Below are 7,822 nucleotides of genomic sequence, written 5' to 3' on the forward strand. Positions count from 1 at the left end.
TGTAAGGAGTTCCGGGGACGGCGGCCGGTGAGAGTGCGTTCCACAGTGGAACGCACCAGGAAGAGGTTCGCCGCAGTCACGCCCCCTCACTGAGAAGTCGGCCGTAGCGTTCCACCCTGGAACGCGGAAGTGGCGTGACGTCGCTCCCTGCTTTCCCGCGTCCACGGGCTATTTAAACTCAGCCGCCGGGTTAGTAGGGCGTTCCAATATTGCGGATCGAACGCCCTGCTAATCCCGTACCCGAACCTACATCCTGGAGTCGCCTCGACCCCATTCTACCCCAACACCTCGTTCTGCCTGGGAGACCAGCTCACCTCGAGACCGGTTCACCCCTGGACAACATCCTACAGCCTGGACACCTGTCTACACCAGGACATCGCCACCCAAGCCAGCCTGCAGACAGGATTCCCACCATTGCCTCCATACCGGCAAAACCGCAAGTACTCTGCAGTTACCCCTGCAGTCCTCTAGTGACTTGTCCCCATACAGCCGCTGATGACAGCTATTAATTTAAAGGGGACAGTCTGCTGAACAGTTCTACTATAAGCTGATGGTCGACCATCAGCTTATAGTAGAACTGTAAATGCCAGGTCCGTACGGCATACTGAGCTGGCCAGCTGGAAGCACTTTTGTAGCTCCGTACGTCGTACGTCCTTGGCAGCGAAAGGGTTAACACTGTTGACCACCTGCTCCTCCTCAAAAAACTTCACTTGCTTGGCCTACAAGACTCTGCTCTCTTATGGTTCTCCTCCTACCTATCTAAGCGCTCCTTTAGTGTCCCCCTACAAATCTAACTCCTCCCCTCCTCTTCCTCTTTCTGTAGGGGTCCCCCAAGGCTCTGTCCTTGGACCCCCCTTCTCTTCTCTATGTACACCTCCTCCCTTGGTCAGTTAAAAACCTCACATGGATTCCAATCTCTATGCCGATGACACTCCACAACTCACCCCCTCAGTGTCCTTTCGTGTCACTAATCTACTAACTGACATATCAGTCTGGATGTCACAACACTTCTTAAAACTCAACCTTTCAAAAACTGAGATCATGATATTTCCTCCCGCTCGTGCACCTTCCCCAAACTTTTCCCTTGAGATTGATAACACAACTATCCAACCCTCCTCCCATGCCAAGGTCCTAGGTGTCATCCTTGACTCAGATCTCACCGTTCTTCCCCACATCCAATCCCTATCCAAATCCTGCCGCCTTCACCTTCGTAACATCTCCAAAATATGACCCTTCCTCACCAATGAAACTGCAAAATTACTCATCCACTCACTTGTTACCGCTCGTCTTGACTATTGCAACTCCCTCCTTATTGGCCTACCTCTACACAGGTTATCCCCCCTTGAATCTATCATGAATGCTGCTGCTAGACTCATTCACCTAACCAACTGCTCAGTGCCTGCAACCCCACTCTGCCAATCCCTCCACTGGCTTCCAATAGCCCAAAGGATAAAAAATAAAAATTTAAAATATTAACAATGACTTATAAAGCCATCCACAACTCTGCCCCTGGCTATATCTCAAACCTTGTCTCAAAGTATCACCCTAACCGCTCTTCTAAAGACCTCCTGCTTTCCAGCTCCCTCGTCAACTCCTCCCATGCTCGCCTCCAGGACTTCTCTAGAGTCTCTCCCATCCTCTGGAACTCTTTACCCCAACCTGTCCGACTATATCCCACTCTGACTGCCTTTAGGCAATCCCTTAAGACTCCTCTCTTCAGGAAACCCTATCTCACTTCAAACTAACCACTCAACCATCACATTCTCAAACAATTCATCCCCACACAGCTAGCTCCTCATGTATCACTTGCCCCTCCCTTTTAGATTGTAAGCCCTCAGGGGCAGGGCCCTCCTTACCATCTTGTCTTGAATTGTATTGTGATTGTAATGTCTTCCTTATATTGCAAAGCGCTGCTCAAACTATTGGCGCTATATAAATCCTGTATAATAATAATAATAATAATAAAAGGGCCACAGGTCGGGCACAAGGGGCTTATTCTGTTAGAGAATGTGTGATACACTTTACATCTGAGACCCAGTCTATGTGGAGATTACGGTGACTCGCTAACAGCTAAACTGGAAAAGACACAGAAGGCCCAATTCACAAAGCTCAGTGATATGAGGGTAAAAGCTCTTATTTTACCAGTCTTTATTTTGCTTACTGAAACATGCAATTCACAAAAGCTGAGATCTGTGAAGGGAAAAGTGATGGTCCTTGTTGAATCAAATGGTCAAACACCATTTTTTAAATCAATGTCAGCCATTTTAAGAAAGACATCCATTTTTTGGAATATTCTTATTTTAAGAATACGTTTGCTGTAAACATATTTATGATTTATAAAGGGAATTTCCAGAGACATTACAAGGGGGATTGTTCTGAAGTCATGTCTGCAAGGAATATTGCCAAAGACATTGAAATCCACCTTCCAGCCTTATCTTAGAGAACCCCCTGATCACGAGTGAACATTCACTTACGTAATGCTGTTTGATCAGGGCCGGTGCTAGGATTCGTGCCTACACAGGCAAGGTGCATTTTTGCGCCCCCCTCCCCGACCCCGACCCCCTGTAAAAACAGGGCATTTTGACAAGTACTTGTGAGGGCCTGGCCAGACAGGGTTGAATCTCAGCTGCGAAACAGTAAGGAGGGTGAGGGTTACTTAGTAGTAACGGTATTCAGTGTTGGACTCCTGGCGTCTCTCTCCCTAAATACGGAGAGTTAGGAGTCCTACCATCATGTACCGCAAAGAAAAGATTAGGTTAGAGACCAGTACGTATTTCCTGCATACGAGTGGTCTCTCAAAGGAAGTTTTAGCAGCTAACGGTCCACAAGTGGTTTTGAAGGTGAAAGGCAAACTATACTAGGTATTAGTGAGGTTCCAGTTCACAGCAGTATTGTGGTAGGAAGTTCTGTAATGTTAGCCGTCCGTACAATGCAGGAGATTAAGGCAGGTTAAAGAGCTTAGGCATACAAGCAATGTGAAGTCAATGAGCAGAGGGAGCTATTCCCATTCACATATATAGTTGGTACTTGCTGTTCATAGTGTCCTTTGTTAGAGTGGTAACAAGAGGATGCAGTTATCTAAGCAACCAGCAGATGGAGCCTTCTCCAGCAGGAGATGTGACAGATACTTGCTGTTAGTAGGCTCTTCGGTTCGTCCCAGAGCAGCGGGAAGCGTGAGTGTCCTGATCAGCTCTCTCTCACTAGAAGCAATGTTGGGGGCGTCCAGGGGTCCGTATGGCCGGCAGAGTCAGCGGGTGCTCACGCCACAATCACTACAGTGGAACGCCGAGCTGAACGTCTGCCGGCGTTTTAAGCCGGAAGGAACAAGGAGGTGCCGTTGACGTCATCGGGCCGATGCATTCCAGGGTGGAATGCATCGGCGCGCTCAGGACTTCCTGGTTTACGGCTGCGTTCCAACCTGGAACGCAAGGACGTGCCGCGATCCTTACAGTAAATGCCGGGCCTGTGTTTGATTATTGGATAGACATGAAGTAACTAATTACTATTAACCTTCTGCCTTCTGGGATGTGTGACATCCCAGGAGACAGTGGGGCCAGACTACATTGCCTAGGTGAAGGTGAAGTTGCACCGCTCTGCTCCCACACAACCATCTTGAGACAAGACAATGGGTCTCTGTCAGGTCTCAGGCCCCCGACAGAGGCCCGCCAGATACACTATATTGCCAAAAGTATTGGGACACCCCTGCAAAATTGGATTCAGGTGTTTTAATCACCTCCATGGCCACAGGTGTATAAAAACAAGCTTCTAGGCATGCAGACTGCTTCTACAAACATTTCTGAAAGAATGGGTCGCTCTCAGGAGCTCGGTGAATTCAAGCATGGTACCATGATAGATTGCCACCTGTGCAATAAGTCCATCCATGAAATTTCCTTGCTACTAAATATTCCACGGCCAACTGTTAGTTATAACAAAGTGGAAGCAACTGGGAACAACATCAACTCAGCCACGAAGTGGTAGGCCACGTAAAATGGCAGACCGAGGTCAGCGCATGCTGAAGCGCACAGTGCCCAGAAGTCGCCAACTGTCTGCATTGTCAATAGCTACAGACCTCCAAACTTCATGTGGCCTTCAGATTGGCACAACAACAGTGCATAGAGAGCTTCATAGAATGTGTTTCCATGGCCGGGCAGCTGCATCTAAGCCTTACATCACCAAGTGCAATGCAAAGCGTTGGATGCAGTGGTGTAAAGCACGCCACCACTGGACTCTAGAGAAGTGGAGACGTGTTCTCTGGAGTGACGAATCACACTTCTCTGTCTGGCAATCCGATGGACATGTCTGGGTTTGGCAGTTGCCAGGAGAACGGTACTTGCCTGACTGCATTGTCCCAAGTGTAAAGTTTGGTGGAGGAGGGATTATGGTGTGGGGTTGTTCTTCAGGGGTTGGGCTTGGCCCCTTAGTTCCCGTGAAGGGAACTCTTAAGGCATCAGCATACCAAGACATTTTGGACAATTTTCGTGCTCCCAACTTTGTGGGAACAGTTTGGGGATGACCCCTTCCTGTTCCAACATGACTGCGCACCAGTGCACAAAGCAAGGTCCATAAAGACATGGATGAGCGAGTTTGGGTTGGAGGAACTTCACTGGCCTGCACAGAATCCTGACCTCAACCCGATAGAACACCTTTGGGATGAATTAAAGCGGAGACTGCAAGTCAGGCCTCATCCAACATCAGTACCTGACCTCGCAAATGCGCTTCTGGAAGAATGGTCAAACATTCCCATAGACAGACAGCCTTCCCAGAAGAGTTGAAGCTTTTATAGCAGCAAAGCGTGGGCCAACTCAATATTGAACCCTAAGGACTATGACTGGGATGCCATGAAAGTTCATGTGCGTGTAAAGGCAGGCGTCCCAATACTTTTGGCAATATAGTGTTGTGGCAGTGCATGGCAATACCACGGTGTAGTATGGCAACTTTGGCGCCCAGGACTCTCAGCCAGAGGGGCTGAGAGGTTCCACAATGTGAATACCTTTGGAAAGGAGGAACTGGCTGTTCAATTTCTTCCAGGTTTTCCAGACTATAGTGGCATGGTATCTCCAGTCCTGGGACCAGGTGTTGCCAGTTGCCAGGTTGAGCTGATCAGGTGGCTGAGAGCAGCCTTATTAGGAAGCCAGCCCCGTGCTTAAGGGGAGAGTTGTGGGTGTGCTGGCACACGGTTACAGGCAGACGCTGTTGTGTGCGTGAGCACAGGTGACACAGGAAGGCTGGAGAGGTCCAGAAGGTCGATGACCCTGAGATCCCTGTCGGGGAGACAGAGAGGGACAGTGACCCGCGAGGGTGAATACCAAAAGTCTTGGAGCTGAGGGAAGCTGCTGAGGACGGTATATCCAGGGAAAGTCCTGGGACTATAACACTGGGAGTGTATGGGACAGCCAGATGTCGGTGAGACCAAAACATGATGTGTTAATGAGAGTCCAATGAACTGTTATGCTTCATTTATGCTGAAGAAAGGAGAGTTACTTTGTGATATTCATGGACTGTTCACCTTTTGAATGAATAAAGACTGTCCTTTTATGTTAAAGTCGTCTTCAGAAGTGGTCACTTAGCGCTTACCATTGTGCTATATTCCCCAAACTATCACAGTGTATATGCGCATGTGTAAAACCTTGCAAACTGCCTCTGAGGATGTGTGGCATACACAACCCAAGAGGCAGTGGGGCCATACTACATAATCCTCACCTGGGCGATGATTCAGTAAATGCCCCAGAAAACTAAATTCAAAAAGGTATTTACGGTTTAAAATTGTTGTTTTCTTCAATTGCGTTAGAGGCGGCAAGTGATTGAAAGTCATTTTCATTGGTAAAGTTCCGCTTTAAATCTTGCTTCAAAAATCAAAATGATGACATTTTAGGTTTACATGTGAGATATAAGGACATTATTGTTTAAATGGGTATCACTGACAGTTTCCATGGTGATTATGTTACAGGCACAGATGGGTTACCTCCTCTGCAGACTGTTCCTGAAAGTGCAGCTAGGAGACATAAAATCTAATGGCTGTTTGCTTGCTTAGTGATCAGACAGCAGCTAACACTGAAATCATCCAGTTATTCATTTATAATCTCTAATGTGCTCACTGGGGAGGAGTTAACAGCGACGAGCCTTTGTGCAGCGAGAAGAAAAAGCATACCACCATAGAGACAACAGAAAGAGGAACGTAGAGGGTGAGCATTGGGGAGAACAGAAAAAAGATCATTTCACAGACTGGTAAGATGTGGGCTCTGTATTGTGTGTTATTCCTCCTATCTATCTATCTATCTATCTATCTATCTATCTATCTATCTATCTATCTATCTATCTATCTATCTATTGATCTATCTGTCCATCTCTCAATCTATCCGTCTCTCTATCGATCTATACATCTATTTATCCATCCATCTATAATTATACTCTTGATGTTCATTACTTACAGATTCCCCCCAAAACAAAATTTACTGAATGAGACTTAAAATAATGTACTGTAACACACACAGTACCAGATAGGTTGAACTCGATGTACCCATGTCTTTATTCAACCTAACAACTATCTAATAATACTTAAAATGATATAACGAATAACACTTAAATTTACAGGATAAAGTGTTTGTGGTACAAGCCAAGGCCATGTGTCTATTTTAGATTTAAATGGTAATACCTGCAAAAGCCAGATAACAGTGCACTACTGAAGCTACAACATGCAGGGATGGAAAGACATCTGTAATGAGATGTCACTATGATAATATATGTCCAACATCCATGTAAAGCTTACCTGAGACTTATGTATCCTCCAAAGATGATCTCATATTAAAGAGGCTTTATATATTCTTCCTGAGTGTTTTTCAGCTGACCTATCTTTGCAGATCTGGCTGCAAATGACCCATTTTTGCTCACACTGAATTCCAATGTTGTTTGCTCTGTCATTTGAGAGGCATAATTATCCTGGCAGCACATCAATCTCAAGGGGCCAAATCACCTACATTCAGTGTATTCATGGCCAAATAATGAATTTTATATTCATAGTAAAATGCATTCAATCGGGATACTAAAACAATGGCACGAGAGGATTCGCAAATCAGCCAAATAGGCTGTGTAAGGCCTCGTTCACCTGGGCAGCAAATGGGTGGTAAAAACAGGTGGTCAATTTGTGTCCAGCTGACCGCCTAAAATAGTTGCCATTCAGGCCGCATTAGCCATGATGCCATGAGTCACGGCAAATTTTATACAGCATGTGGCCTTTAGTAGGTGGTGACCATTGCGGTCAATGGGCCTGCGCTGCAATCACGTGCTAAGCAGTTGGCGACCAATTGTAGCGCAGTATTGTAAACCGCCCCTCAACCGACCTCTGAAAACAATCCGCCGTGGATTGCTTTTAATATGTTTATTATTTTCCCTTTACTTTGTTTGTATTGTTATTTTATTAATATGGGATCTGGATCAGCTCTAACAGCTTCCTTTTAAGAAGATAAATTACCGATGCCAGTTTTACTCACAATGAAGTTCTGATCCTTTTCCTGCAATTCTGGTGAGGCTTCTTGGTCAGGCTGTTGTTCAGACATTAAACACAAGAGCGCACACAACCTAACGCAAAAAAAAAGAAAAAATGACTAAATTCATCACTTGCTCCCATGACTTTGTTGTTTACGGCCTGCGGTGCCTATGTGGTGTGTTGTATATAGGACGCACCACACGCCCCTTAAGAAAAAGGATTGGCAAACATTGTAGATTAATCAAGAAAGGGTCCCTTGATCACAGTGTCCCACGGTACTATACCTTCAACTACAATAAAAGGATCCAGGACTAGTGATGGGCTGGATGTTTGACTCGA

This window comes from Nanorana parkeri, unplaced genomic scaffold (assembly GCF_000935625.1).
Source record: "Nanorana parkeri isolate BGI_ZX_2015 unplaced genomic scaffold, ASM93562v1 scaffold725, whole genome shotgun sequence".
NCBI lineage: Eukaryota > Metazoa > Chordata > Amphibia > Anura > Dicroglossidae > Nanorana > Nanorana parkeri.